We start from the raw sequence: 16,918 nt of genomic DNA on the forward strand, positions 1-16,918 counted from the left end.
ATTAGTTGGCCATATGTTTGTGGGTCCATTTCTGGGTTCTCTATTCTATTCCATTAATCTGAGTGTCTGTTTTTGTGCTAGTACCATACTGTCTTGATGATTACAGATTTGTAGTATAGTTTGAAGTCCAGGATTGTGATACCTCTTGCTTTGGTTTTCTTTTTCAAGATTGCTTTGGCTATTCAGTCCATCCCCTCACTTTCAATCCACAGGTGTCTTTAGGTCTAAAATGAGTCTCTTGTAGGCAGCATGTAGATGGATATTGTTTTTTAATCCATTCCAATCCCCTATATCTTTTGTTTGGAGCATTTAGTCTATTTATATTCAGGGTGATTATTGAAAGATATGAGGTTAGTGTCATTGTACTACCCGTAAAATTGGTGTTTTTGGTGATGTTCTCTGTTCTTTTCTAGTTTTTGCTGCTTTTTGTCTCCTCCTCACCCCAACTCAAAGAGTCTGCCTTAATATTTATCGCAGGTCTGCTTTAGTGGTCACAAACTCCTTTTGTTTTTGTTTGTCTGTGTAACTATTTATCGCTCTTTCTATTCTGAACAACAGACTTGCTGGATAAATTATTCTTTGTTGCACATTTCCCCCATTCAGTACATTGAAAATATCCACCATTCCCTTCTGGCCTGCCAAATTTCTGTGGAAAGATCTGCTGTAAACCTGCACTGTCTTCCCTTGTATGTTAAGGACTTTTTTTTCCTTGCTGTTTTCAGGATTCTTTCCTTGTCTGTATATTTTGTAAGTATGACTATGCTATGCCTTTGTAATGGTTGGCTTTTGTTGAATTCAATGGGAATCTCTGTGCTTCCTGGATTTTGATGTCTATGTCCTTCCCCAGATTAGGGAAGTTTTCAGCTACAATTTGCTCACATAAATCTTCTGCTCCTTTTTCTCTATCTGGGACTCCTTTGAGACGAATCTTATGTTTTAACAAGTTGCTGAGTTCCCTTAGTCTACCTTCCTGATCCATTACCTGTGTTTCCCTCTTATTTTCAGCTTCATTATTTTCCATAATTTTATCTTCTATATCACTAATTAATTCCTCTGCTTCTTCCATTCTCACTCATCCACCACAGAAGAACAAGGGACATAGGGCATTTGGCAAGAAAGTAGTTAAAACTACAGACTATGGATTTGAAAGTAAGCTCTACTGAAGTATACACAAACAGAAAGGTGAACATACCATAGAAATACAGCTTAGTAAAGTTTTACACACTGACCACCTGTGTAACCAGGACTAGGAGAGTAACATGAGGTATGGAATTTAGTGCAGAGCAGATAAGAGTGAGGACAGAAGAGAGAAAAGTACCAGGGACCATAGGATAAAATGATATTCTGATAATATTAAAGAACTGAGGCAAAAGTTGAATGAGAGGAAGGATAGGATGTTGTGACCACAGAAGAATGGCTACTTAAGTGTTTTATCCCAGGTTCCAGGTTTTAGTAGTAAGCTTGATGTGGTCTTGGGCGGGGGCGTCGCTCATTTGGTGTCATTGAAGCCAAGTCATTTGACAGGTTATATGCTCAAATATTTTGGGCATCCGGGACAACAGAAAGAAGGACCTCAAAGTCTTAAAAACATACACAGGAGTGACCTGGAGTCAATAGATAATGGCAAGGAAAAGTGGTAGAGGATAGAACAATGGAGGCAGATCTTAAAAGTACTAAAAGAATGAAGAAAGAAAGATAATGAAGGACAAGGGGCCTTGAAGCAGCAGTAGGGTTTGAGGAGGATGTTGACCCCACCTTCAGATTCTGTGGAGTTGGGTATAAAATTCAGTCCCTACTTGAAAGGGCTGTAAGGGAGGAGGAACACTGGAGCAAAGGTAGTTGCAATGAAGGCCAAGGAGTGAAGGGCATTCTCTGCATAAAGGTTGGAGTTGGGAGAGTTTGGAAACCTTTGAGTGGATCTCCAGTGAATATAGGGGTAGGTTGGGGTGGCACGGAGATGGGGAGGATGTGATAAGACATTTTGTCATTTTGGTCAGGATTACTGTTCACTTCTGGACATTGTTTCTGCCCCTTTGATTTTCTTATGGTAGGCCTTTTGTGCCCTCTCTTACCTAGGTGTCCTCTCTCTCACTTCATCCATTTTGTAAGTGTTCTTCAAGGTAACTTTCATTTCTTTCTCTGAGAGTCGGCATTTTTTGTAAAATTCTAATTTCTTCTATCTCCTTAGTTTCACCTCTAAATTTTATTTGACTTTTAATGCCTTGCTTGGGTAAATGAGTAAATTTCAGACATTTCAGAGGAAGATCTAGAAAAACTTGGTTATATCAATGAGAAAAAAGGGAGCCATGATCTCTGTTCAGTTTTTTGGGGTAATTTAGCTCCTTCCTTCTTTCCTCCCTTCCTCCTTTTCTTCCTTCCTTCCTCCCTCCTTCCTCCCTCCTTTCATTCTTTCCTTGCTTCCTCTCTTCTTTCTTCCTTACTCCAGCTATAACATTTTGGCATAAGAACTACATTGTCTTTCTGCTGTTCTCTATGAGTGGTTTATTATTTTAATTGCTACCTTATCACTCAACAAGTTAAAATTCTTACATCATTCTCTTTGCACAGTATAAAGATCCTCATGGCTATAAACTCTGCTTTGACAGAAGGTTGGCAGTTTAACTTTTGAAACTAAAAGGTGAATACCACTAACGAAGAACTTAAATTCATGTCCAGGATTCTGGTTTGAGGGAGAAAGCAATGCTGAACTAAATGAGGTAAATGGGGCCCTACTATCAAAATGAACCAACTGTTACAGGGGCAGGATGATAATGTTCAATAACACCTCCTGGTTTAATTAAGCATAATAAATACAGATGAAATCTAGGTTACTCTTTCCTGTATCTTATCATTATATGATATATTCTTATTTCTAGAGGAGTATTTAAGATACTTGCATTCATGTGATGCAGATGGTGTCTAATCTCTCAAATCTTCATGGAACATATTTATTTAACATCTAATTGAGTAAGGCAGCATGCTGGGTGTAATGTCAAGAAAAAAATATCTTATAATGTTATAATGTAGGAGGAGAATTATGGAAGCATTTTCACATTTCTTTTCCTCATATAATCTTACCCTAGTTTTTAAATATACCTTAAGGTTTTAAAACATGTAACTTATTTATTGCTCTGTTTTAAATAATGGTAGAATTTAAGAAACTTAATTTTTAAAGAGTCACCACTTTAACAGAGTTTATGCACTTGCTGCCTTCAAGACATCACGTACATTAATGCATTCATGAGTAGCATAAATAAACAAATATAAAGATGCATATTATAGACACATTAGAAACGTGGATTTATTATAACAGAGTATAAGATTCTTGAAGAGGCAGTTCTGTTAATATTTTTTATGTTCTTTACTTGTGGCATGGATGATATTTCAGCTCCTTATGAAGTATTAGGAGTTGTCTTATGTGAACAAATTATGCTCAAATTTAAGTTCCTTCCAAGTTTAGCCTTGAAGTTATTAAATGAATATTGAATTATTTTAATGTGAAAATGTCTCACATTTTGAAAGCAGGTATTCTTTTCTCCCTGAGTTTCCTATTTTCCAAGTTAAACAGTGCCAGGTTTCCCAATGGCCTTTTTACATGACACAGTTTTTATATGGCATCCTGATTCTCTTTGACCCAGAAACAAGTATAATACCTTTAATAAAGTCTGATCAATGAAAAGCACAAGTTTTACTTCCTACATCTGATATACTCAATGATTATTATTAATGGAGTAGAACTTCTATTAATTGGCTTATTTTGTCGATATATTATCATTTATTTATATTTTATTCATTGTCAACTAGAGCTCTTAAGGTTTTACAGCTCATGTTAATAAGTAATAACCATAACAGTTGTAGTTAATTGAGTGCTGAATAGCTGACAAACACTGTTTTAAACACTTTGCATGTCTAATGATTTTTGTCCCTCAGTAACCTCATGAGTCAGGTATGTTATTCTTTCTTCTTTAAAGATGAGTAAATTTAGACATTGCAAAAGGCCATGGAGTTAGCAGGTGGCAGATCCGGGATTCAAAGTTGGGCGGTCTGGATCTGGGCTCACGCTCTTATCTTACTTTTCCTATACGATTTAATTTACATACTCAGGAACTGTAGACTCAATTATTACTATCTTTAAATAAACATTTTATTTTGGAATAGTTTTAGGTTTACAGGAAAATTGAAGAGAAGTAGTTTTCCATATACTGTTCATCCAGTTTTTCCTATTTTAACATTTTACATAACCACTTGTAGAAACTAAGAAACCAACAGTGCATTACTATTAACTAAATGCCAGGTGTTCTCCTAATATCGTTAGTTTTTTCACTAATGTCTCTTTTCTGTCCCAGGATGTCATCTGGGATAGCACTTTATACTTAGTTGTTCTGTCTCCTCTGGGGTATGACAGCTTTCCAGCCTTTCCTTGTTTTCAATGACTTTGACAATTTTGAGGAGTGCTTGTCAGGTATTTTGTAGAATGTCCCTCAATTTGGGTTGGTCTGATTTTCCGATAAATAGACTGCGGTTGTGAATTTTGGGGAACAATGCCACAGAGGTGAAGTGCCCTTCTCATTACACCATACATGGGCACATGCTGTCAAACTGATTTATTACTGCTGATGTTAACCTCAATCATCTGTCCAGGTAGTGTTTGCTAGGTTTCCCCACTGCAAAGTCACTCTTTCTCCCTCTTTTTCCTATATATTTTTTTATTAGATATTTTGGTTCAGTGTTTCCCAAAGTGTATTATACAAAAAATACTAGCTCAGTGAGAAGTTAATTGGTATTACTTGAATTAAGGAATCCATTACCAAATAAAAGTGGAAAATATTGGTAAAACAAAGGTAATTTTTCTTTATTGCATTGCTTCTCAGAGCATTTTTAAACACCTATATGCATTATACTTCTCCAGGAGAAAATAATACCCAGTGTTTCCAAATTTTGTATGATATCATAATAGTTAAAGCATCACAAGGACGAGCATTTTGTAAAAAACGTTTTAAGAATAGCTGTTTAATCTTGCCTTCTAGTCTAAATGAAGCTCATTTTTTTTTTAATTTTTTTATTTATTTTTGGGACAGAGAGAGACAGAGCATGAACGGGGGAGGGACAGAGAAAGAGGGAGACACAGAATCGGAAACAGGCTCCAGGCTCTGAGCCGTCAGCCCAGAGCCCGACGCGGGGCTCGAACTCACAGACCGTGAGATCGTGACCTGGCTGAAGTCGGACGCTCAACCGACTGCGCCACCCAGGCGCCCCTCATTTTTTAAAAAAATATAATTTATTGTCAAATTGGCTAACATACAGTGTGTAAAGTGTGCTCTTGGTTTTTGGGGTAGATTCCTGTGGTTCATCGCTTACATATAACACCCATTGCTCATCGCAACAAGTGCCCTCCTCAATGCCTATCACCCATTTTCCCCTCTCTCCCACCACCCATTCACCCTCAGGTTTTTCTCTGTATTTAAGAGTCTCTTGTGGTTTGCCTCCTTCCCTCTCTGTAACTATTTTTTCCCCTTCCTTTCCCCCATGGTCTTCTGTTAAGTTTCTCAAGATCTACATATGAGTGAAAACATATATCTTTCTCTAACTGACTTATTTCACTCAGCATAATACCTTCCAGTTCCATCCACGTTGCTGCAAATGGCATGATTTCACTCTTTTTCATTGCCAAGTAGTATTCCATTGTATATATAAGCCACATCTTCTATATCCATTCGTCAGTTGATGGACATTTAGGCTCATTCTATAATTTGGCTATTGTTGAAAGTGCTGCTATAAACATTGGAGTACATGTGCTCCTATGAATCAGCACTCCTGTATCCTTTGGATAAATTCCTAGTAGTGCTATTGCTGGGTCATAAGGTAGTTCTATTTTTTTATTTTTTTGAGGAACCTCCACACTGTTTTCCAGAACAGCTGCACCAGTTTGCATTCCCACCAACAGTAAATGCAGCTCATTGATGTCTTAGAAGACATTGGCAGAGAGTCACCTGTAAAAGGGCAGCTACAGGAATTAATTTTACTATTTTGTAGTGTGTAAAGCAAATTATTCATGAGATGTCATGTGACTTCATCTTTAATGATTATTACTTACATTAACATTCCAAATGAATGAACTGAGTTCCAAATGAACATGAACTGAGTTCATGTTTTCCAAAGTTGTTTATTTATAGGCCATATAGCATTACAATAGTGTAGTCATAATTAAAATATATTTTTGGAACTGTTATTTTGGAGTTTCACATAGCTTGCAAAATACCTTTCATAAACTCATTGGCAACAAATTTCCATTCATAATTTCAGAAGCAACGAGTAACTCAGGGTAGGATGAATGAAGCCAGTGATCAAGAAGGGTAGTAAGTTTTTAATTTAAAAAATGCAACTGTAAAGTAAGGAAAGTGATTTTTGTGCGTGTCTTGAAAATTATTTCTGATGGTTATTTCAGGAAAAAAGTCCAAGCACTTTTGGATCATGGGAATAGTTATATCACTTCTAAGGTTTGAGACTACTAAAGATTGAGAGGTCATTAAATTGGCATGTGAGATAGACTCTTAGATAAGTTCACCGTTCAATTTTGACAGAGACTGACAATTCTCATGGACTGGGTGGGTAATTTGTCAAGTCATATAGTCACTTGGGGGTAGTGCTTCAATCTACTCTACAGAATCACTTTATGTATTACTACTGTGATATCATCTCTTGGTCAACCGTGGCACATAAAGTAAGGATATCTTTCCTCTCCAGCTAATCCCTGCCACACGTACTGTATACACTGGTGGCAGGTAGAAAATCAGGCAGCAATGAAATTGTCAGAAGTGAACCTGTGTGAGTGGAGTTAAGGGTCAGGGTAGGACTGTGTTGAGGGTAAAAGTTGGGAAAATGAAGCCATTTCTTGTGTGTATCTGACAGAATGTTGCTGGAGTTGAGATTCTGAACTACCTCTGCTTTCTCGTCTAAATTCCTTTCACCTGGTTATCCTAAACATTTAATTCTAGTGATCACAGAGGCTTTCTGAGTTCGCTAATTTTTAGTTACTATCTTTGAGTTTTAAAGTAACCCTAATAAGCACAGATTACCTCTTTATGTTTACTTTCAATATTTTTTGTCTACTGAGGAAGTTAATATAGCTACAAGTAATGCCATGAAATTCACTGAAACGACATAATTTCAGTGAAACCAATGTGATTTCATTCAAAGTAGGTTCATTCTGGCAGAGAGAATTACATTTTCCTCACATTTTCTTTTCCTTTCTTAAGGCATTCCTCTGTCTCTGGTCTAAAACAGTTTCTCAGTTTCTTTGCAGGAGGTCTCCTTTAAAGGCCTTTTTCTGCCACGGACTATTTTTATCCCTCTCTTTTGTATTTTTATATTATAGTACTGTTCCACTTCTCAAATTATCCAGAAGAATAAATCCATTTAGTTTAACATGGCTTCTCAGAAATACTTCTCTCCTTCAGTCTCACTTTGTTTTGTCTTTTTTGTTTTTGTTTTTGTTTTTGTGTTTTTCATGGACCACTAGGATGACTAGGACAACTTGAAGCCAATAAAGAACTGTGTTTGACATCAGGAGACCTGGGCCATGTTATTGAACCTCTCTGAGTCTCAGTTACCACATAGATGTCCCATGGTTAACAGTGAGGTTGGCTTAGATATTATATTCACAACATAGCTCATAGACTTAGAGGTTATTATTATGATTCTAGGAACCATAACCGTGAATATGAAAGACAATTTTAAAACAAGTGTTCCCTTTTGAACTATGAAAAGATTGTTAACCAAAGATGTTTTCTCATACTAGCAGAAGCATGGACTTCATGGCCCAGCTTTTTCAGAATTTGTTATTCTAAAAAGATATACTTCTCTCCCCTCCCCCAGCATTTCTATACTGATGGGTACATTCATTCACAAAACTCCAAGAGTTTTTAGATAATTTTGTTGGATAGTTTTAGCTATTTGAAATATAATAATTTTTATCTATTCAAAAACTATCAGCCAGTCTTAGAATTGTCCTCAATACTTCCATATTCAGTTACATATAATTACTTGGTTATTGTAGGTATTTCTGTAATTTATAAGCACACCAACTACTACTCATCAGTGTTCACAGAGTAATCATTTACTAAATTAATTTACAAGTATCTTTCCTACAGATAAGTCTTTTTTTAAGTTCATTTATTTATTTTGAGACAGAGCAGGGGAAAGGCAGAGAGAGAGGGAGAGAGAATCCCAAGCAGGCTCTGTACTGTCAGCATAGAGCTCACCTTGGGAATCCAACCCAGGAACCATGAGATCATGACCTGAGCAGAAATAAAGAGTCCCATGCTTAACTGACTGAGCCACCCAAGTGCGCCGTCTAAGTCCAAGTGCCCCTTATAAGTCTAAAAAAGTTTTGTTGAGGGGATAGTTCCTTTAAGTGGAAAAAAAAAAAACTACTTCTGATGAAAACTAAAATCTAAGACTGCCAAAATTTTTAGGGCACTTTCAATGGCTGTTATGTGACTATAAAACACTTTGTCATGTTTAACTCCCCATACCCCGCTAGCATTACTTTCAGCAAAACTGAAAATTCCTGTTGAAATCTTTATAGGGGGACCCCTCTTACTTAGCTGAGTCCCTCAGGGTCATGGGACAGGATGTAATGAGACACACAACCATGATGCACTTTCAGGCATCTGTAAAAGCAAACTGAACACAATACCCAGAAAACGGCTGACAGGGGCTGGAGGAAAAACCCATTCAGGGACACCCCGCTTTACCTACAGAATAACAGAAAGAAGAAATTCCGATGCCACTCAGTTTCCTTATTCAGAAGTGGAAAATTGTTTTCTGTTAGTTTGTAGATAATAGTAAACTAAACAGCTCCCTTGAATTCAGCTCCCTTGAATTCACTCTGTTGTGACACGTTTAGTTCCATATGGCACCCCAATCTCTACCCCCTTTCACTTCCTGCTTGAATTAGTAGTATATTTAATGTTACCTGAAAAACTATGGTGCAAATATGGACAGCCTGACTTCTCAAAGCAAATTCCAGCCCATTATATTTCCTAGTTTTGGCACATTAGAAAGTCTATTCCTTCTGAGGCATTTTGGTTGCTTTTCTTTATTTTCGAATAAGGGAACCAGGAGGATACTGATGCAGATTCTTTGCCTGACTCCCAGTGAAGGGGAAGGATCAGGACCCTTTAATTGTTTGGGCAGATTTAGTTTACAATTCAGCTAAGGCTTATATAATTTCTAGGCTCTATGAAAAACAGAGTGAAAAATATTTGTGTTTTTTCAGATGTTTGTATGTATTTGGGCATGTTTTAGTTAAAGTCATACTTACCTTGCTAAGCAGAAACAAGTTGCCTAATTTTCCCCTAAAACATCTGTCAGTATTAGTTTTGGTGGTTCTTTTTGATTCATTACTGTGTTTCTCATTACTCATGACCATTTTCATGGGAACTGCTCTGACACCTGTCATAGCCCAAAGATCAACTACCTGAGTGTTTGGATTTCACATCATAAATTAACCTTGAACCTAGGAGAAGGTTAGCACCCAATGCCACAAAGATGCGGTTGGTTTTCCTTTTCACTCTTAATTTCACACATCTAACACTCTGATCATAGAAAAGGAATCAGTGTCTTTCTTGTTCTATATGGGAAATGTTCTGCCTTTACATTAACACCAAGGGCTTTCTGAGTCTAGGAGATAAAAGGGGATAATTTCACATGGAACATCACTGATCAAGTGATACCTAAGAATTAAATTTTAAGGATTTTTTTCATGTACTCTTATCAGTAGATAGGAGCCAAATATCTATTTTACACTAACCCCCATCTCTACAAATGTTTCTTGATTACCTTATTGAGCAGCATGAATTAGATAGTATTAGCTCATCTAATTTCCTTTTTTATGTGGCAAGAATTATTATAGTTTTAAATTTAAGTAATTCAAAATTAGAATTGAATTTAAAATGAGAGTTGAGATTTCTGGAAATTTAAAGTTGAAATCAATGTCAGTTAGGTAAGCACCAATGCTCTGTAAGAAGGAAAACAGATCCATGCTCAGACCTTTGGATTCCCATTCTAGGATTCTTTTCTACTCTCCAGACTGAGAAATATCTAGGGTCATTAGTGTCCAGTAAATGCAAGTTTGTGGGACACAAAAGGAAACCTCATTCCATGTTCTCTCTTGGAACAAGGCACATCTTCCAGTGAGACTGGAACTATGCCTCATTAGAGAATACTCTCCATCTCCTCTCATACCACAGCTCTCCAGTTAATATGGTCTACAGCTATATTTCAGTACAGAGAAAAATGATTCTATATTCATATATATATTATATATATTCAGGTGTCCTCATGCTATTCTATGGGGTGTATAATTATCTGCACATCTTTTTCTTACAGATGAGAAAATTGAGGTTTGGAGTAATTGAGTAATTTTCTTAAGATCACATTTTCTTTTTTTTTTCACATTTACTCATTGTCCCAATGTCTTTATTTTATTTATTTATTTATTTATTTTTTAATTTATGTACAAATTAGTATATAGTGGAAAAATGATTTCAGGAGTAGATTACTTAGTGCCTCTTACCCATTTAGCCCATCCCCCCCCCATAATCCCACCAGTAACCCTCTGTTTGCTCTCAATATTTATTTATTTATTTATTTATTTATTTATTTATTTATTTATTAAAAAAAATTTTTTTAACGTTTATTTATTTTTGAGACAGAGAGAGACAGAGCATGAATGGGGGAGGGTCAAGAGAGAGAGGGAGACACAGAATCTGAAACAGGCTCCAGGCTCTGAGCTGTCAGCACAGAGCCCGACGTGGGGCTTGAACTCACAGACCACGAGATCATGACCTGAGCCAAAGTCGGCCGCTTAACTGACTGAGCCACTCAGGTGCCCCTGCTCTCCATATTTAAAAGTCTCTTCTGTATTGTCCTCCTCCCTGCTTTTATATTATTTTTGTTTCCCTTCCCTTATGCTCATCTGTTCTGTCTCTTAAAGTCTTCATATGAGTGAAGTCATATGATTTTTGTCTTTCTCTGACTAATTATACTTAGCATGATACCCTCCAGTTCCATCCACCTAGTTGCAAACAGCAAGATTTCATTCTTTTTGATTGCCGAGTAATACTCCATTGTATGTATATATATATATATATATATGTATATATATATATACACCACCTTTTCTTTATCCATTCATCCATCGATGGACATTTGGCTCTTTCCATACTTTGGTTATTGTTGATAGTGCTGTTATAAACCTGGGGGTGCATGTGTCTCTTCCAAACAGCACACCTGTATCCCTTGGATAAATGCCTAATAGTGCAATTGCTGGGTCGTAGCATATTTCTATTTTTAGTTTTTGGAGAAAACTCCATACTGTTTTCCAGAGTGGCTGCACCAGCTTGCATTGCCACCAACAATGCAAAAGAGATCCTCTTTCTCCACATCCTTGCTAACATCTGTTGTTGTCTGAGTTGTTAACGTGAGCCATTCTGACAGGTGTAAGGTGGTATCTCATTGTGGTTTTGGTTTGTATTTCCCTGATGATGAGTGATGTTGAGCATTTTTTCATGTGTTGGTGGGCCATCTGGATGTCTTCGTTGGAGAAGTGTCTATTCATGTCTTTTGCCCATTTCTTCACTGGATGATTTGTTTTTTGGGTGTTGAGTTTGATAAGTTCCTTATAGATTTTGGATACTAACCCTTTATCTGATATGTTGTTTGCAAATACCTTCTCCCATTCCATTGGTTGCCTTTTAGTTTTGCTGATTGTTTCCTTCACTGTGCAGAAGCTTTTTATTTTGATGAAGTCCCAGTAGTTCATTTTTGCTTTTGTTTCCCTTGCCTCTGGAGACGTGTTGAGTAAGAAGTTGCTGCAGCCAAGCTCAAAGAGGTTTTTGTCTCCTTTCTCCTCGAGTATTTTGATGGCTTCCTGTCTTACATTTAGGTATTTCATCCATTTTGAGTTTATTTTTGTGTATGGTATAAGAAAGTGGTCCAGGTTCATTTTTACATGTGCTGTCCAGTTTTCCCAGCCCCATTTGCTGAAGAGACTGTCTTTATTCCATTGGATATACTTTCCTGCTTTGTCACAGATTAGTTGGCCATACATTTGTGGGTCCATTTCTGGTTTCTCTCTTCTGTTCCATTGACCTGAGTGTCTGTTTTTGTGCTAGTACCATACTGTCTTGATGATTACAGCTTTGTAGTGTAGCTTGAAGTCTGGGATTGTGAAGCCTCCTGCTTTGGTTTCTTTTTCAAGATCGCTTTGGATATTCAGGGTCTCTTCTGGTTCCATACAAATTTTAGAACTGTTTATTCTAAAATAATAATTTTAGAATATTAGCTCTGTGAAGAATTCTGGTGTTATTTTGATAGGGATTGCATTGAATATGTAGATTGCTTTGGGTAGTATCGACATTTTAACCATTTTTATTCTTCCTATCCAGGAGCACAGAATCTTTTTCCATTTTTTGGTGTCTTCTTCAATTGCTTTCATAAGCTTTCTATAGTTTTGAGTGTATAGATTTTTCACCTCTTTGGTTAGATTTATTCCTAGGTATTTTATGGTTTTTGGTGCAAATGTAAATGGGATCTATTCCTTGATTTCTCTTTCTGTCACTTCACTGTTGGTGTAGAGGATGCAACCAATTTCTGTGCATTGATTTTATATCCTGCGATTTTGCTGAATTCATGAATCAATTCTAGCAGTTTTTGGTGGAATCTTTTGGGTTTTCCATATAGAGTATCATGTCATCTGTGAAGAGTGAAAGTTTGACCTCCTCCTGGACGATTTGGATGCCTTTTCTTTCTTTGTGTTGTCTGATTGCAGAGGCTAAGACTTCCAATACTATGTTGAAGAACAGTGGTGACAGTGGACATCTCTGTCTTGTTCCTGACCTTAGGGGGAAAGCTTTCAGTTTTCCCCATTGTTTGGAAAAAGTTTGGAAGTTTTTCCCCATTGAGGATGATATTAGCACTGGGTCATTCATATATGGCTTTTATGATCTTGACGTATGCTCCTTCTATCCCTACTTTCTTGAGGGTTTTCATCAAGAAAGGATGCTGTATTTTGTCAAATGCTTTCTCTGCATCTATTGAGAGGATCATATGGTTCTTGTCCTTTCTTTTATTGGTGTGATGAATCACGTTAATTGTTTTGTGGATATTGAACCAGCCCTGCATCCCAGGTATATATCCCACTTGGTCGTGGTGAATAATTTGTTTAATGTATTGTTGGATCTCGTTGGCTAATATCTTGTTGAGGATTTTTGCATCCATGCTCATCAGGGAAATTGGTCTATAGTTCTTCTTTTTAGTGGGGTCTCTGTCTGGCTTTGGAATCAAGGTAATGCCGGCTTCATAGAAAAAGTTTGGAAGTTTTCTTTCCATTTCTATGTTTTGGAATAGCTTCAAGGGAATAGGTGTTAACTCTTCCTTAAATGTTTGGTAGAATTCCCCTGGAAAGCCATCTGGCCCTGAACTCTTGCTTTTTGGGAGATTTTTGATGATTAATTCGATGTCTTTACTGGTTATAGGTCGGTTTTAATTTTCTATTTCTTCCTGTTACAGTTTTGGTAGTGTATATATTTCTAGGAATTTGTCCATTTCTTCCAGATTTCCCATTTTAGTGGCATATAATTGCTCATAATATTCTCTTATTATTGTTTTTATTTCTGCTATGTTGGTTGTGATCTCTCCTCTTTCATTCTTGATTTTATTTTGGGATCCTTTCCTTTTTCTTTTTGATCAAACTGGCTAGTGGTTTATCAATTTTGTTAACTCTTTCAAAGAAACAACTTCTGGTTTCACTAATCCGTTCTACTGTGGTTTTTTTGTTTGTTTTGTTTTTTTTTGGTTTTTTGGTTTCAATAGAATTAATTTCTGCTCTAATCTCTATTATTTCCTGCCTTCTGTTGGTTTTGGGTTTTACTCATTGTTCTTTTTCCAGCTCCTTAAGGCATAATGTTAGGTTGTGTATCTGAGATCTTTCTTCCTTTTTTTAGTAAGGCCTGAGTTGCTATATACTTTCCTCTTATGACTGCCTTTGCTGTGTCCCAGGGGTTTTGGATTGTGGTGCTATCATTTTCATTGACCTACATATACTTTTTAATTTCTTCTTTAACTTCTTGGTTAGCCCATTCATTCTTCAGTAGGATGTTCTTCAGTCTCCAAGTATTTGTTACCTTCCCAAATTTTTTCTTGTGGTTGATTTCAAGTTTCATAGCATTGTGGTCTGAAAATATGTATGGTATGATCTCGATCTTTTTGTATTTACTTAGGGCTGATTTGCGTCCCAGTATATGGTCTATTCTGGAGAATGTTCCATGTGCACTGGAGAAGAATGTATATTCTGCTGCTTTAGGATGAAATGTTCTGAATGTGTCTGTTAAGTCCGTCTGGTCCAATGTGTCATTCAAAGCCATTGTTTCCTTGTTGATTTTCTGATTAGATGATCTGTCCATTGTTGTGAGTGGGTGTTGAAGTCTCCTACTATTATGGTATTACTATGGATGAGTTTCTTTATGTTTGTGATTAATTGATACATATGTGTGCTTTCATATTTGGTGCATAAATGTTTACAATTAGTGGGTCTTGGTGGATAGACCCCCTTGATTATGATATAATTCCCTTCTTCATCTCTTATTACAGTCTTTATTTAAAGTTTAGATTGTCTGATATAAGTGTGGCTACTCTGGCTCTCTATTGTTGACCATTAGCATGATAGATGGTTCTCCATCCCCTTATTTTCAATCTGTAGGTGTCTTTAAGTCTAAAGTGGGTCTCCTGTAAACAGCATATAGATGGGTCTTGTTTTCTTATCCATTCTGTTACCCTATGTCTTTTGATTGGAGCCCTGAGTCCATTGATGTTTAGAGTGAGTACTGAAAGATATGAATTTATTGCCATTATGATGCTTGTAGAGTTGGAGTTTCTGGTGGTGTTCTCTGGTCCTTTCTAATCTTTTGTTGCTTTTGGTATTTTTTATTTACATATATATTTTCTCATGTTTTCTCCCCTCAGAGAGTCCCCCTTAAAATTTCTTGCAGGGCTGGTTTAGTGGTCACAAACTCCTTTAGTTTTTGTTTTTCTGGGAAACTTTGTATCTCTCCTATTTTGAATGACAGCCTTGCTGGATACAGAATTCTTGGCTGCATATTTTTCTGATTCAGCACATTGAGTATATCCTGCCACTCCCTTCTGGCCTGCCAAGTTTCTGTGGATAGGTCTGCTGCCAACCTGATCTGTCTTCCCTTGTAGGTTAGGCTCTTTTTTTCCCCTGCTGCTTTCATGATTCTCTCCTTGCCTGAGTATTTTGTGAATTTGACTATGATATGCCTTGTTGATGGTCGACTTTTGTTGACTCTAATGGGGGTCCTCTGTGCTTCCTGGCTTTTGATGTCTGTGTCTTTCCCCAGGTTAGGAAAGTTTTCTTGTATGATTTGCTCACATAAGCCTTCTACCCCTATTTCTTTCTCTTCCTCTTCTGGGACCCCTGTGATTCTGATGTCGTTCCTTTTTAATGAGTCACTGATTTCTCTAATTCTTAAATCGTGCTCTTTTGCCTTAATCTCCCTATTTTTTTTCTGCTTTGTTATTCTCTATAAGTTTGTCCTCTATATCGCTGATTCACTGTTCTGCCTCATCCATCCTTGCCGCCACAGCATCCATCTGTAATTGCAGCTCAATTTTTAATTTCATTCTATTTTTTGCTTCTTTTATCTCTGCAGAAAGGGATTTTAATCTATTTTTGATTCTAGCTAGTATTCTTATTATTGTGATTCTAAATTCTGGTTCAGACATCTTGCCTGTATCTGTGTTGGTTAAATCCCTGGCTGTCGTGTTTTCATGCTCTTTCTTTTGGGGTGAATTTCTTTGTTTTGTCATTTTGAAGGGAGAAAAGGAATTAATGAGGCAGAAAAATTAAAATAAAAATTAAAAAAATATTAAAATTAAAAAATTAAACACACGCACACAGATGGAATAAATGATGGTAGATCATAGGTGTGTTTTGGTCTGGGTGTTGAAAGTGGTTTTACAGATTACAGGAAAAAGGGGGGAGAAAAAAAAGAAAATCGTTTGAGAATTTGAAAAATGAATACACTGAAGTAGACTAAAATGAGATGATGGGAGTAAAATAGATTTAGAAAAAATTTACACAAAAGTAAAGAATATAGTAGAGAAAATTAAAGAAAAATATTTTTAATAAAAATTGAAAATAAAAATGAATTTTTTTTCTTTCTGTATTCAAGAAAAAGAATAGTGTAAAGGAGAAAAAAAAAGAAAGAAAATTGAATAGATGGACCTGCTAACAGATTGAAATAGGATTGAAATTACTTCGTTTTCACCTAGACGTCTGAGTAGGAAGCACTTTATAGTCCATAAACTAAGCAGGCGGTGAGACTTGTATTCTTGAAGAGCCAGGTTGGCCCAGTTGGGCGGGACTCAGTGTAATGTCTCTGTTCTCCACTAGATGGCGCTGCTAGCCTACTGGGGTGGATTGTTGTAGCCCTCATTGGTGTGTATGCGCATGCGCGGAAGTGGGAAAAATGGCGTCACCCAGGTACGCAGTCTAGTATGGGAACTGTTCTCTTGGATCAGCAATTGCTCACCTGTCCTCTGTCTTTAGCTTTTGTCTGCTCCCCACTTCTTCACTGTCCGTGCCCAAGCCCCAGGCAGTACCTCTCTCCCGAGTTTTGTCTCAGATGCAGTTTTCCCCGGCCCCTTACTTCTGAAGGACTGTGGCTTTGACCGGTTCAGCCCCTCTGTGGGAGGGTCTCATGGAGCAATGGCCGAATGCCGGCTGCACCCAGGAATGCCTGCTGGACCCTGCTGCTGCCGGTACTCTGTGACTGTGGCCAGGTTCCAGCCAGCCCCAGAAAAGGTTCGTGAGATAGTGTAGCAGCAGCGTCTC

General features: G+C 37.1%; 1 pseudogene; it reads right to left on the minus strand.

The window, feature by feature from the left end:
• The window catches only part of LOC107179818, a 59,329-nt pseudogene extending 42,793 nt beyond the window's left edge, over positions 1-16,536 (minus strand).
• Positions 16,537-16,918: the final 382 nt, after the last annotated feature.

The sequence above is a fragment of the Panthera tigris genome, chromosome B1 (genome assembly GCF_018350195.1).
Source record: "Panthera tigris isolate Pti1 chromosome B1, P.tigris_Pti1_mat1.1, whole genome shotgun sequence".
Classification (NCBI taxonomy): Eukaryota; Metazoa; Chordata; class Mammalia; order Carnivora; family Felidae; genus Panthera; species Panthera tigris.